Here is a 14,990-nt window from a genome sequence, read left to right as displayed (position 1 = left end):
CAATTGGATGAGGGCTGAGCTACAGTTTGGGTAAGGCTTAGTTACACTCTAGTTTGTCACCCATACTTCAGCATGATTCTGCAAGGTTTTCATTGAGAGGCCAGTGTGTCTTGGTACTTAGATCTAAATGATTGAGAGACAGTCATTTCTGCTCTTCAGAGATTTTAGTATTAATCTAGGTTAGTATTAATGCAGGTTTTTGCCTCATTCAACTTCAAAACTTGCACATGCCATGAGGGAAAATCTGGCTCCACAAGTCAAAGTTCATCATTCCATTCCTGTGCAAATGCTTTAGCATCTCTGTTGGGTTCTTGTACCCCACAGAAGGTCCAAGGCTAAAATCTAAGCCTTTTAGCTGTAAGGGCCTTTTAGCTGGGTAGAAAAGTAGCAAGTAACAATAGGACCCTCATTGACAATTAGACCTTCACTCTCTGACATTCAATTCATATCTGTTTTATTTTCTGACCCCTGTCCTTGGTAGTTTTTTGTTTCCTGAATCCCTTGAGATGTGGAAGATTGCATGCTGCTTTACAGAAGCTTTCAATCCAGCTGCCAACAACATACGCAGCCAGACTTCAGCAAATATCATGTAGGGAAAATCACCACATTTTTCAGGATTATCAAATTTCCAATCTTGTCACTGCAGCCCTACACAATCAGTACAAGATTTGCTGGGAACTCTCTGTGCCAGCAGGGAGCTCTGCCTGTGCCAAACCTCATTCCTTAGGCTACACTAATAATGAAGAATCCCCTGGCTGAAAATGTCTGCAATCCTCACCTCATTTCTGAGAAGCACTGGTTGGAAGTTCATCCAATCTAATCCTATTTGCATGCATACTTATCTGATGACTTTAATTATATGATTTTAATGTTTTACCTAGCTTTCCCAGCTGTCTTTAGTGGGAGTATGATTCTGTTGCCTACTACCTTCACTCAGGAGCAGAAATCTTACCAATGAGTTAAATGAGACAACTAAGTGGATTGTCATCAATCTTAATCTCTACAATATTTGACACCATCTAGAAACCCGCTTTGCTCCAGTGATGCCTGTATTTCTTCAAATTCCTTTTTTCACCCTTATGGTTAATTCTCTACTTATTTTTGTCAAGGAGCAGGAGAAATTGCTACTCCAAAATATGCCTGCAGGAGTCCAGGGCATACCACCCCCAAATACGCTTCTTTGGTATAATAATTATTTTGAGCTGTAGGTACTTGAATAAGAGCAAATGCATTGACAGCCTTTTTCTGAACTTCCCTTATCTACCTAAAGTCAGATCCAAGGAACTCAATTGTCATAAATCCCTTCCCAGGGCATTTCATCACATGAGAGGTGACTGAAAGTCAACATCACACCAAAACTTTGTCACAAGCTATCACACTCCCATCTATTTTTCTACAAGGCCCATTCATTTTTCCTAAACAAAACAAAACAAAACAAAAATTTTTATTCTCTGGCAGGAGGCCTACATTTCCACTTCCATTTCCATATGAAGATGGTATTCAAGTCTTAATTCTAAGGCATCTCAGGACGTCACTCATTTTTCCCTGGGTATCTCCCACATATACATGTGGTATACATGTTAATAAATTTATTTTCTCTATTTTAATCTATCTTTTTATCACAGGAGTCTCAGCTAATAACTCAGAAAAGTAGAGGGAAAATTATCCCCCTCTGAACTCTCCAATGAAGGTTTCTATCCTTCACCCCTCTAATTCTTCCTTCATACACTTTATCCTTAGAGACTTCAGTTTGTGCCATGGCTTCATTGCACTTGTGAATGTTTATGACACTAAATCTACATGTTCCATCCACATATCTCTTTTTGGGTATCTTGATTTTACTGAAAATGTATATTTCTAAACTCAACTCATCTTTCATCTTAAATTTAATCCATTTCCTGAATCCTCTATGTCAGTGAGTATCATCTCCAGAATAGTACTTTGTCATACCTCTACTTATTTCTAGCCTTTAGTTATTCAGGATCCCACTCAAAGTTGTTAATATTGTGATTCACTGGACAAACAAATATTAGTGAACAATGTAAATGTGTTACATGTCACTTCAAATAATCAAAATTAAACTAGAAAGGAGTGTGTATATATATATATATATATATATGTGCATATATATATGTACGTATATATATATATATATATATATATATATATATATATATACACACACACATACATATATATACCCTTTATAAGGATAAGGTTTCTAAATTATGGCACTTATTTATTTTTCATTTTGGAATCTGGATCTCTATATGGCCCAGGCCCAGGCCATAGGATCCATAGGAACTTCTCTGTATTTATATGGAATGTATCTCTTGCTTCTCTCACACATCTTATAAAGAAGTCCAAGGTACTTTCTAAATATTTATTACCATAAATATATGTCCTAGAGGAAGACATGTCTAGTAGAGAGGAGGAAGTATTAAGAATTTTGCAAACTAACATAATGAATTACAGATTGGGGGTGTTAACATAATAATAAAATAGCATGAAAATGTATACTGATATTCTTGTCATGCAAAAACTTCTGGAGGTTCCTATTCTTGAAAAGGATAGACATTTATTAACAACATCAATAGGCTCAAACCAGTGCCTACAATTGACTTAAATTTGGGGGAGCAAATGAAACAGAGTCATCAATATTTATTAATCTACCATTAATCTACAAGATGCCTCAGTCTTTTCCACTTATCAAACTAATAAACAATATATAAAATATGTGACAGGAATAATATCACATGCATTTTTGAAATCTTTGTGGAAATACAATTTCTTAATATATCTCCAGACATGCAGCATTTTAATTTATTATTTCTGTAGTAAATTGGACCTTAGACCATCCTATTAGCATAGGACTTCTACCACAGGGTGGAAGCTAACATAGGATTTGGCCACTTGAATTCCAAAGTAATGGCAAGAGCTGAAGAAATAATCACAGTATTTTAAAAGTGAACTGCTCCCAACACAAAGTGAGTTTTGTTAGAATATCTTTTATTATCTGGTGCCCATAAACTCCCACTCAGATTGGCAGTTCAAAGTGGTAGTTTAGCATTCATAGGAACTAATGTTAGCTCAGAGTCAGCATTTAATCCTCTTTGAAAAGTTTGGCTATTTTTCTCCATTGTTCAACTGTATACATTAAATATTGTTATAATAATTATTTAGGAGAAAGAAGGTTCCAAAACACATCGTGATGAAAAGTCAGTCCTTTGAATCATTCTGCCTGGATATGAATTCAAATTTCATCATCTTCTAATAATATAATATGACCTTGTCTAAGTAAACTAACCTCTTTCAGTTTGAGTTACCTTGTCAATATAGTGAATATGTCAATATCACCTGACCAACAGATTTTTTCAATTAATTGAAATGATCTATAGGGGCACCAGGGTGACTCAGTTGGTTAAGCAGCTGAGTCAGCTTTGGCTCAGGTTATGATCTCATGGTTTGTGAGATGGAACCTTGCTTTGTGCTCTGTGCTGATAGCATGGAGCCGGCTAGGGATTCTCTCTTTCTCCCTCTCTCAATGCCCCTCCTCCGCTCATGCATGCATGTGCTCAGGCTTGCTCTCTCTCTCTCTCTCTCTCTCTCTCTCTCTCTCTCTTTCTCTCTCAAAATAAGTAAACTTAAAAAATGATCTGTACAGTTAACATACTATGTGACACAGAATAAAGACTCAATATATGCCAGCAGTAATAGTAATGGTCATTAACAATAATATGAAAATGTGATATCGACACTGAATCTTAGTTAAAAGATCCCCCCTTCATGTATGCATTCCATTGACATCATCCACTTTCATCAAAAAGCTAATCCCCTTTATTTGCTAATCTCTTTGTCTTCACATCTTTTATTATAAATAATCAAGCAGTTTCATTTTCTACTTTTGGAAATGGTTTTTTTATGGAAGAGGACAATTGAACTGCAATTCTTTTAAACACATGTTTCTCTATTGTGAATGAAAGAATATATTTAGTGTGCAGTTCTTCTGGGTCAAAGATGGAGCTATTTCTTCTTCATCTAAATTTAACGTTTTTGGTCCAATCTGTCTCTTCTCAGCCCCCACAACCAAAGTGTAATTTTGTCTTTCATTATAGGCATTGTTAACAATTTCATTTGATCCCAACATTGTATTTATCTTGGATTTTGCTCTACCTCTAAAATGTAGTGGGCTAATTTTAGGACTGTACTGAAGGGTTGAAATGTGTTATTTCTAAATTTCCTCTTGCAGCAAATTTTCATGAATAATAGAATTTAGTATTCCTTCTCCATTATCTGGTTATAACCACTATTACAATACAGTATTCTTAGAAAAGTCTTTACATTTTAAAATCTGTTATATAAAGTCTCCAAAAAGTGATATAAATACACACTGTTCCAAGTTACTAACTGAAATCTACCTGAGATGACCTAGTTTTGTCATGTTCTTAGTTTTAAAAAGGTGATATCTATAAATTTTGATCTTATGTAGAAATTACTGTAATATTCACCTACGTATAGACATTCTACTCTAAATATACTTCCAAATGGTCTTGTGAATGCTACACATATACGTAGGATTGTGTAAGCCGCACATCTTTCTGTGTAGAGGGAAATACCTCTTTTCTCTCCATTTTCCCTTTTCCCATTCTTTTGGTCAACATCTCATATATTTAAACCTATAATCAGAGAATTTTCTGCTGCCAACACATCTGCGAGGAACAGTTGAAACATGCAAGAACTATCCAAATTCAAATGCAATTCAAAAGCAAGTCAAGGGGACTACTCAGAATGTGAACATGAGTCATTAGAAAAAACATAAAAGCCTTAATTTAGGCAATTATTCATTATTAGGTATCTATAAAAATAATATTTAAGATAACAATCCCAATAATTTTTCAAAAATAGTACTGTGGCAAACACGTACAGATGCTTTATATTGCACTGACATTGCAGTTTGGTGGAGGAAAGGATGGCTACCTTACTTACATCATATACAAATACACACATATGTGCACACATACAAACACACACACACACACACACACACACACACACATAATGACTGCATGACACCAATTGTTTATGCTTAAAAAGCAAAACTTTAAAACTTTTTTTGTGGGGTCCAACAAGGGGACTGAACTACTACTCTGAGATCAAGACCCGAGCTGAGATAAAGAGTTAGACACTAAACTAACTCAGCCATACAAGCACCCCCAAACTTTAAAACTTCTACCACACAATATAGAGTAATATGTTTATCATATTGAAGTATCTTAGAATTTCTTAAGATAGTGCGACATAAAGGAAAATATCTTACATACAAGTACATTTGAAATGGAATACTTCTATACATCAAAAGTCATCCTGCAGGGGCACATGGGTGGCTCAGTCAGTTGAGTGTCCATCTCTTGATTTTGGCTCAGGTCATGATTTCACAGTTGTGAGATCAAGTCCCACATCAGGCTCCATGCTGGGCGTAGAGCCTACTTAAGATTCTCTCTCTCTCTCCCTCTCCCTCTGCCCCTTCCTGCTCACACTCCCTGTCTCAAAAAGAAAGTCATCCTACAATGCAAATAGAAGATATTTTCAATATGGAACCTTTTTTAATGTTTATTTATTTTGAGAGAGAGAGAGAGAGGGAGGGAGAGAACAAGCAGGCTGGAGAGAGGCACAAAGAGAGGGAGAGAGATAATCCCAAGCAGACTTCTGCAGATCATGATGCTGGGCTCGAACTCACAAAAAATGAGACCATGACCTGAGCCTAAATCCAAAGTTGGACACTTAATGAACTGACCCACTCAGGTGCCCTTAAATATGGAAACTTGTAAAGATAAGAAACTAAAATATATAAACTTCCCTACACATTAAAATGAACAATAAAGCCACAATATGCAATTCATAATGAATTTGAGAAAGAAATGAAGTAGTAAAAAATCATAAAATGTTGCTGAACCTTACTAGAAATAAGAAATATGCATATTAATACCACAACAAAGTACCACAACATACTTACTACTTGACTTCTGCAAATAGTAATGAAGCTTAAGTGTTTAATTATCGTTGGTTTCTTTTAAAATCTAATTTGTGCTCAGCTTACCATCTAGCAAACTATCTAGATACATTTATTTGTTTTAGTCACTGTGTTGAGCCTACTCCTGAAGGATATAAACTTATATGATTGTGATCAGAAAAAATACTCTTGATATCAGCTCAGGTCCTAATCTCTCAGTTTGTGAGATCAAGTGCTGCATTGGGTTCTGCACTGAAAGCACAGAATCTGCTTGGGATTCTCTCTCTCCCACACTCTCTCTCCCTAGCCTGTTCATACTCTCTCTCTCAAAATAAATAAATAAATATTAAAAAAAGAAAAGAAAAATTACTCATTGCAAAGTTCATGAAATTTTTCAAGATTCATTATCTGATCCATTAAACAGTCTTTCTTGGTTAATCATCTATGTACACTTTAAAATAATGTATGTTTTGTAGTGGTTGTGAATATTGTATTATAAAAATGATTTAGGTCAATTTGGTCAATAGTCTTCAAATCTATGTCCTTGTTTGTTTATTTATTTGGCATTCAAATACTTTAATGCACATTATTATGTTCATATTTTAGAATATGAAATCAATACAATGTTTTGCAGTTTATTAAGAACATTTTAATTTATAGGTTTCAAATAACTCAGTTTACCTACAAATGAAAGAGAATAAGGAGGTGGAAGTAAGCTTTTGTCCTCTGGGTTCACTCATGCAGCTACATATCATTAGTCTATAGGCTTAGGGCTGGGCCCAGCCGCATTTATTTATTCTTGGCCTAGTAGTTTCAGAAATTACTGAGAGAGTGATATTAAAGTCTCCAGCTGTGACTATAAATTAGTCTATTTCTCCATTTAATCAAATTTTGTCTATTTTTAAAGGTCTGATATTATGTACAAATGTATTTAAGACTATTATATTTTTCTGGTGAATCAAATCTTTGCCATTATGAAACGACCTTCTTTGTCTCTGATAATACTCTTTACAGCCACACCAGCTTTCTTCTGCTTTCTCTTCGCATGATATGTTTTCCCCATACTTTTAGCATTTTTGTTTTGAGACATAATAAAATTAGGTTTGCTCTTTTATTCAGCCTGACAACCTTTGTCTTTTTTTTCTTTCTTGGAGTATTTAATACATTTACACTTATGTAACCACAATATAATTGTTTTTTGTTGTTCTATTTCTTTTTAAATCCATTTTTTCCTTACAATTATTTCCTTTGAATTATTTAAATATATTTATCATTCTATTTAGATTTGTTTCTATTTTTCTATCCCAACCTTTGGCCAAAGACATTTTAACCATTGATCATAAAATTAGGTATATCCCCATTGAGACTATGTCTACTCTTTCCTTTCCACCTGCACTGCTTCAACTTCTTTTCCACCTGAGCAATAAATTTCAGCTACTTAAGCAGCCCACATCTCCAACCTCTTCAGTTTACATGTCACCTTCCTCAAGCAAAAGGTTGGGATGTCAGGGTGGTTTGCATTATTTGTTTTCCTTTTCTTAAGGCCAAAATCTTAAAAAGAATTTTTTTTAAGTTTATTTATTGAGAGAGAGAGAGAGAGAGAGAGAGAGAAGTGAGAGGAGTAGAGAGAGAGGGACAGAGCCAGATACAGGGCTGGACCCCACACATGATCTGAGCCAAAACCAAGAGTCAGACACTAACCAACTGAGTTACATAGGCACTCCAAAGACTTTTGTTTATAGAGTTTTTTAAAGTTTATTTATTTATTTTGAGAGACAGAGAGACACAGAGAGAGAGAGGGAGAATCCCAAGAAGGGTCCACACTGCCAACACAGAGCCCGATGCAGGGCTCAAACTTGTGAACTGTGAGATCATGCCCTGAGCCAAAATGAAGAGTTGGACGCTTACCAGACTGAGCGACTCAGGCACTCCAGGACCAAAGACTTTTACTTCTCTTTATATGATTGCTAGAAAACAATTAAACCATGTATTTTGTCCAGTTTCATGGACAAATGTTTATAGCAACAGGGCAAGTCAAGTACAAGTTACTATGTTCTGGCTGGAAGAAAAACGTTCTAGAACCTACTTTTAGAAGGATATTATCAGTAGAAGAGGTTCTGACCCTACCCTGAAACCCAGATATTCACTGTAATTATTCCAAGGGTGGGTTTGACAGGGGGGTAGGTGGTGGGGAGGAGGCCTGCCAGTTTCCATACAAACTTTTTTTTTTTTTTTTTTGCACCAAAGATACTCCTATCCCGTGGAGTATGTGCTACTGTTTGGTAAAAATCAGATGGCAGGGGCGCCTGGGTGGCTCAGTCAGTTAAGCTTCCAACTTCAGCTCAGGTCATGATCTCACCATTAGTGAGTTTGAGCTCCGCATTAGGCTCTGTGCTGACAGCTCGGAGCCTGGCTCCTGCTTCGGATTCTGTCTCCCTCTCTGCGTCCCTTCCCCACTTGTGCTCTGTCTCTCTCTGTCTCTCAAAAACAAATACAAACATTAAAAAAAAAAAAGAACATGGTGGGATATCTTTCATCACAACTAAGATTTTCTGCAGAAACCTTTTTTTTTTTTTTTTTTTTTTTTTTTTTTTTTTTTTTTTGCTTTCAGGTCACGCTGAAGAGTACACAGTCCTTAAGTAATCCAGTAAAGGGATCATGAGAGGATGCCCATATACAGGAAATGTCACTGAAACCAAAGGACACCCATAAATTCTGTGTCTCCTCCTATAGGATGGGAGGTATAAGTGTAGCATCCTGTCTGTTATTTTAATTGAATATGTACTTTATTTAACTTTAACATAATCAATATTCTTAAGATTATTCAATCCAACCCTCTGTTTGTTTTTTATTTTTGGTTCCATTTTCTCATTCTGTCTTGTTTGCTTATTAGATCAATTATATTTCATATTCCACTTTACCTGTTTTATTTGTATTTCAGATAAATTTTTTTGTTTTATTCATTAATATTTTATGGGTTGGCCAGGGGATTAAATATTCATGCTGTCATCCCATCTACGAATATTATATCACTTGCAATATAACATAGAATATAACCCCCTGATATTCCATTACAACTTGGCCTCTCCTTCTTTTGTGACCCTGACATTTCTATTGATTTCAAAGAAACTATTTCCATTTCAGCATCCCTATCATCATCTCTGAGATACAGAGCATGAGCACTATAAGAATGTTGCATTCTCCTTACAAAATCATTAGTTTAAAAGCTGGTGAGAACTTCATTTAGGAATATTTTTAGATGGCTAAGAGAGTTCTATATAATATTTCCATTCCAACACTCTCATCTCTCTGGGACATCATCTATTTTATGCCAGGGAGAAGCTGACATTTCAAGCTCATTAACTATATGCCATCACTGAGTCCAAGTTCACTTTATCTTTAGCAGATTATTAAAACTATTTGGCCTTCAACCAAGATATTGAAATTCTAATCCCTTGTAACCACTTCCATATTAATACAATAATCCTACTGAACCTTGATTTTTCATCCTTGATATAACATCTTTAGCATATAATCTTTTTTCAACGTTTTTTTTTTTGTTTTTTTTTATTTATTTATTTTTGGGAGAGAGAGAGACAGAGCATGAACGGGGGAGGGGCAGAGAGAGAGGGAGACACAGAATCGGAAACAGGCTCCAGGCTCCGAGCCATTAGCCCAGAGCCTGACGCGGGGCTCGAACTCACGGACTACGAGATCGTGACCTGGCTGAAGTCGGACGCTTAACCGACTGCGCCACCCAGGCGCTCCAATTTAGCATATAATCTTATGTGTACTCTCTACTGACATTGTCCGGTTAGAACTTTCTACTCTTTCAGTGTGTAGTTTTTACCTCCATGAGCGTTCCTTGTAATTCCCATGTGAACTATGTTGAATGCCATAGACTGAATGTCTGTGCCCCTCCCATTCATATGTTGAAATCCTAAACAAAATGTGGTAGTATTCGGAAATAGACCTTTGGGAGATAATTAGGTCACAGGGCAGAATCATCATGAATGAGATTAGTGCCATTATAAAAGAGACCTCTTGCACTTTCTACCATGTGAGCATCCAACGAGAAAAAAAGGAGAAGGGGTTCCTTCAGCAGAATCTGACCATGCTGGTACCGTAATCTCAAACTTCCAGTCTCCAGAACTCTGAGAAATACATTTCTGTTGTTTATAAGCCACATAGACTTTGATGCTTTGTTATAGCAGCCCAAATCGACTAAAACATTGGGTATCCAACTTAATTCATGGAAACAGATGAAACACGTGCTGGTAGGATGTATCTTAAGGAGAATCAGCATCACTGCCTTGAGTATAATGCTTAAAAGATTTAAGGTAGACAAAAATAATTTCTTTAGATAAGTTTGAAAGAACTTCCTCCCATAGTTACAGAATTTGAGTTAGATTTGTGGTTATAATTTCTTTGTTTCATCCATATCTACTCTGATGCCTCTATCCCATACTTTATCATCCCACTCCTTCCCCACTAGTATACTTCCTTATCTTGGGAAACCAGGGAAGGGTGAGCATTTATTTTGCACTGAATATATGGAACCCTCAGAATAATTCCACATGTAAATTTTGGTCACCATCACACCTTCTAGCTGCAAGAGGAGAAAGTAGAATGTGAAAAATCATCTGCCTAATGTCTTAATGTTCAGACACAGAAATGCATTAGTTATGTACATATGCATTTGTGAGAACTCATTGACATGCAGCAACACTTCAGAGACAAATAACTAAGAAAATACAGTCTAACTGAGCAAATACATGTAGAGTCCCCACTCTGTTACTCTGGAAGAAGGCAATAACTACCATTTAGTCATGAATGTATATGGTAAATTCATAGAATTTATGGGAATAATACAACCCAAAATCAGGAAAGTGGTTTAATAGTAAGAGGAAAGAAAAGAATAACATTGGAGTTAGAAACACTTGTTGTTTTAGGTGCATTTATATTTCATATTTCATATTTTAAGTGATGTATTAGTTTCCTATCACTGCTGTAGTTACAACAAATTTAGTGGCTTAACACAATACAAATGCATTCTCTTATAGTTCTGGAGGTGTTTAGTCTAAGAAAGATGTGGGCTGTGTTATGTTTCTTTCAGGGGTTGCAGGGGAAGAATTTATTTCCTTCACTTTTGCAGCTTTTAGATATCTTCTAAATGCATTTCTTGGTTCATGACCCTTCTTCTATCATCTAAGTGTATCACTCCAGCCTCTGCTTCTATTGTCCCATTCCTTCTTCTGCTTTTGTTGTTCTTGCCCCTTATATAGGCCATTCTTATTATATCAAACACACCTGGATAATCCAGGATAACTGTCCTACCTCAAGATTGTTTACTTAATTTCATCTGTAAAAGTCCCTTTTATTATAATAGTAAGATACCACAGTCTTACTTACTGAACACATTTTTACTATGTAAGATAACACATGGGAATTAGCATATAGATATTTAGGGGGCCTATTTTTTGGCCTATCACAATTGGTGTGATCTTTATATATAATTACCTGATCTTGTTATATACCTTCATTACACTGTAACCATAAAGATGTCTTTAAAGGAAAATCTATAAGTCAATGATAGCTTTGAAAGAATCCTAAAAAAAATGAAGAAAGGAAAATAGAAACTAGCATAGTAATATTGATCATGCTGATGTTCAATTAACTCCATCAGATAAATTGTAGTATATACAATATGTAGCTAATTGAAATTAATTTAATTAATTTGCTAAAATTTAACATAAGCAGACTAAACATGATGGCATCTTATAAGAATTCCACTGTTGCCCTAGGGAAATTATCCAAAAAATTATCCAAATCAAGTAATGAAATGAAACCAAAAACTCCATTTTCAGGACAAGTGAGAACAAGCAACTATTCAAGCATTAAAAATTGGTGTGAGGGCAATTTAACTGAGTGTTAAATGAACTTTGGCTTCCTGAATAAAGCACAATTAGTCATGATATATTAAACTTTTTCCAAATATTGCTGGATGCTGTTTGCTAACATTTAATTGGAGGTGTTATATCTATGTTCTTGAATTATATTAAGCTATAGTTAACATCTTATAGAGTCTTTGATTTGAAAAGCAAGGAATGCTGACCTAAAAATATTGAGCTGGGCAGCTTTCCCTCCACTTTAATTTTTGGGAAGGTTGTGGGTAGAACTGGTATTATTTCTTTCTTGAGTATTTGCAAGAATGCACAAAGGGAAGACAATATGAAGTAATACATGGAGAAGGACATATGGAAATGGGGGATTGGGCTGATGAATTTAGAAGCCAAAGAAGACCAAAGATTTCCAGCAAACTACTAAAAGCTAGCAAGAGTTAAGGAAAGATCCCCTTACAGTTTCAGAGGGAACACCATCCTGCAATACACCTTGATTTTAAATTTCTAGCCTCCAGAACTAGTAAATTTCTGTTGTTTGGAATCACTCCCAGTTTATGGTACTGTTACAATAACCCTAGAAAACTAATACAGAAGGCAAATGATAAAAAAAAATGAAAGGAAATATGAAAGGAAAGGAAAGCAGTAATATGTTCAAAAGTGGTGCATAATTATCCAAAGAGAAAGTAGAAATATCTCTTAATTATATAAAATAATATGATCAATTTCATTCACAGTAGGACAAATGCAAACTAAAATTGCATTCCATCCCATTTTTTTACTTTCCAGATTGGCAAAAACCTTAATATATCATAGCATGCTTAGTTGGCAAGCATATAGGGAAATAGGCATTCTCGTGGATTCTTGGAGGAAGTTTATAACACAAATCCATAGATATCATCTATGGCAATCTGTGCCACCAAAAATAAATAAATAAATAAAAAAAATAAAAAGGCCAAACACTTTGATCAAGAAATTCCACTTCCAAGAATTTATTCTACAGCTCTTCTGCACAGATAAAAATGAGTTACTTGCAAATTTTTTGTTTCCAGAAAAATACTGGAAATTATTTTAATGCCTATCAATAGAGGATTTGCTTAATGAGCCACTGTAAATCCTCAAAATGGCATAAGAAAACTCCATATGTATTGAATATAAAATGCTCTCCTAGATTCATATTTAAGAGAAAAAAGCAAGATTGGGATAATGTGGACGGTTTATTATCATCATATTAAGAATAAGAAAATAGCAGTTTCTACATTTGTAAATATGTTTGTATATATATATATGTATATATATATATATGTTTTATTATATATGTATAAAACTTTTCCATAAGAAAAAAACATTAATGATATTTTTGGCCTACATTAATTTGTGTGGTTGAGGGAGAAGAATATGAAAAAGAATTTTGCTTTATCATTTTGTACATTTCAAATTTTGAATATTAATTTTGCTTCCTGAATAAATAAAAATTTAGAGAAAAATAAAATTTGATATAATTCAACACAATTTTATTAAGCATGATATCACATAGAGTTATTTGGTTTAATTTTATTAGTGTAACAAATACTTAAATGGTACTCTCGCTATGCCAGTTACTGTTCTAAGACTTGTGGACTCTTGTGAGTCTGGTGATCGGCAGTCTACCAGAGTCACACAGTGTAGAGATGGGCATTTATCCAAATTGATGTTGAGAATTTGAAAATAAGAGACATTTGTTACTAGCAGCTAATAAGTAGGAGGGATACTGGTTTATTTTAAAGGATTACAAAAGTGATTAAAGTCCAATTTTTACCTTGAAGTTCTCACAACCTAATTTATTACTGAAGTGAACATTTATAACCTTAATTAGTAATGGCTACTCTATTCAGATTCTTTTGCTAGGTCTAACTTGTGAAATTGTGGCCTTTGGTTTATCTACTTACAGTAAATTATTAATGTTCAAATTTTGCTGGTTTTGTGAGTCCTCAAGCAACTAATATCCCTGGTGTTATATGTAGTTACCATTGCATAAGATTATAGCTGATGATTCTTGATGAGATTCTTGTGTGTTTATATGTTTTGTTGAAAAGCATTGATGGCTGTATTCTGGACTACTTTTTTCAAAGGTATTCACATAGTAAGAGGACTTGGAAGTTAGAGATACTGTCTTCTTCTGGGATGGAAGGCAGATGGTTTTCTAACCAGGATTATAAAGACAGTATCTTCCTTCAGAGCAAAGGTTGGACAGTTACCCCCTTATAAACAACTACCCCCTTATAACACTGGGGTTTCTTTTGACCAGGATTCCTCACCTGTGACACAAACCACCATGTGTGCAGCATACAGTAGGCCTTCTTCTGCATCTTCCACTATGGGAGCTAGGGGACAAAAGAAAACAGAAGCAAATATTAAGTTCAGACCACCTGCCATGCTGTTACTCTTGACTCAGGAGTCACCAGTCTTCTGCTAACATCTATGAAACTGTGGCAAGCTAAACTGTTTGCAAATTTTTTTTTAGTTGTTTCTAAAGAACTACTCCTGCATTTTGTTTGTTTTAGCAAGAGTACTCCTGGATACAAGATATAGACTTCTATTATGACAAATAATTATACACTTTACTTATTTTTCTAACAAAGGATCTAGGCAAACCTTAAAATTTTGTGTATAGTCATAAAAATATTAGAGATGCACATACTACACATGTTAATACTTGTTACTTCAAAAAATCATGTGATATATTTAAAAAGAAATAACCTGATTGTTGAACTGTACATATGCCTATCTTTCATTTGCTCAAGCAACTAATTTAATTTGAAAAAAAATGGGTTTAAAGCCACAGAAACATTTTTGCTTTCCAATCATTTATTTAAAAATTTATAATGCTAAGATTACCGGATTCACTGTATGGATTCTTATTCATAAGTCAATTTGTGAATAAGAATAAAATCATTAAGCTAGTGTGCTTATATTGATGTAATAAATCAAAGCCATGTGTATGTATACACATGGTAAATATATAATTTGGGGGAATCTGTATATTTAAAATATTTGCTGGTTTTAAGAAAGAATGTATGTTTCATAATGGAATTCAGCTG

The 14,990-nt window shown here is 34.7% G+C and overlaps 1 long non-coding RNA gene across 1 annotated transcript in view; it reads right to left on the bottom strand.

Annotated features, from left to right (window-relative positions):
• The window catches only part of LOC123384610, a 111,315-nt gene extending 96,930 nt beyond the window's left edge, over positions 1 to 14,385 (bottom strand). Inside the window, exon 1 of the long non-coding RNA XR_006595977.1 lies at positions 14,208 to 14,385. This is a non-coding gene — a long non-coding RNA (uncharacterized LOC123384610). The remainder of the gene's footprint in view (positions 1 to 14,207) is intronic.
• Between the last annotated feature and the right edge of the window lie 605 nt (positions 14,386 to 14,990).

The sequence above is a fragment of the Felis catus genome, chromosome A1, assembly GCF_018350175.1.
Source record: "Felis catus isolate Fca126 chromosome A1, F.catus_Fca126_mat1.0, whole genome shotgun sequence".
NCBI lineage: Eukaryota > Metazoa > Chordata > Mammalia > Carnivora > Felidae > Felis > Felis catus.
The sequence above is the reverse complement of the archived record's forward strand: the minus strand, read 5'-3'. Positions and strand labels throughout refer to the sequence as shown.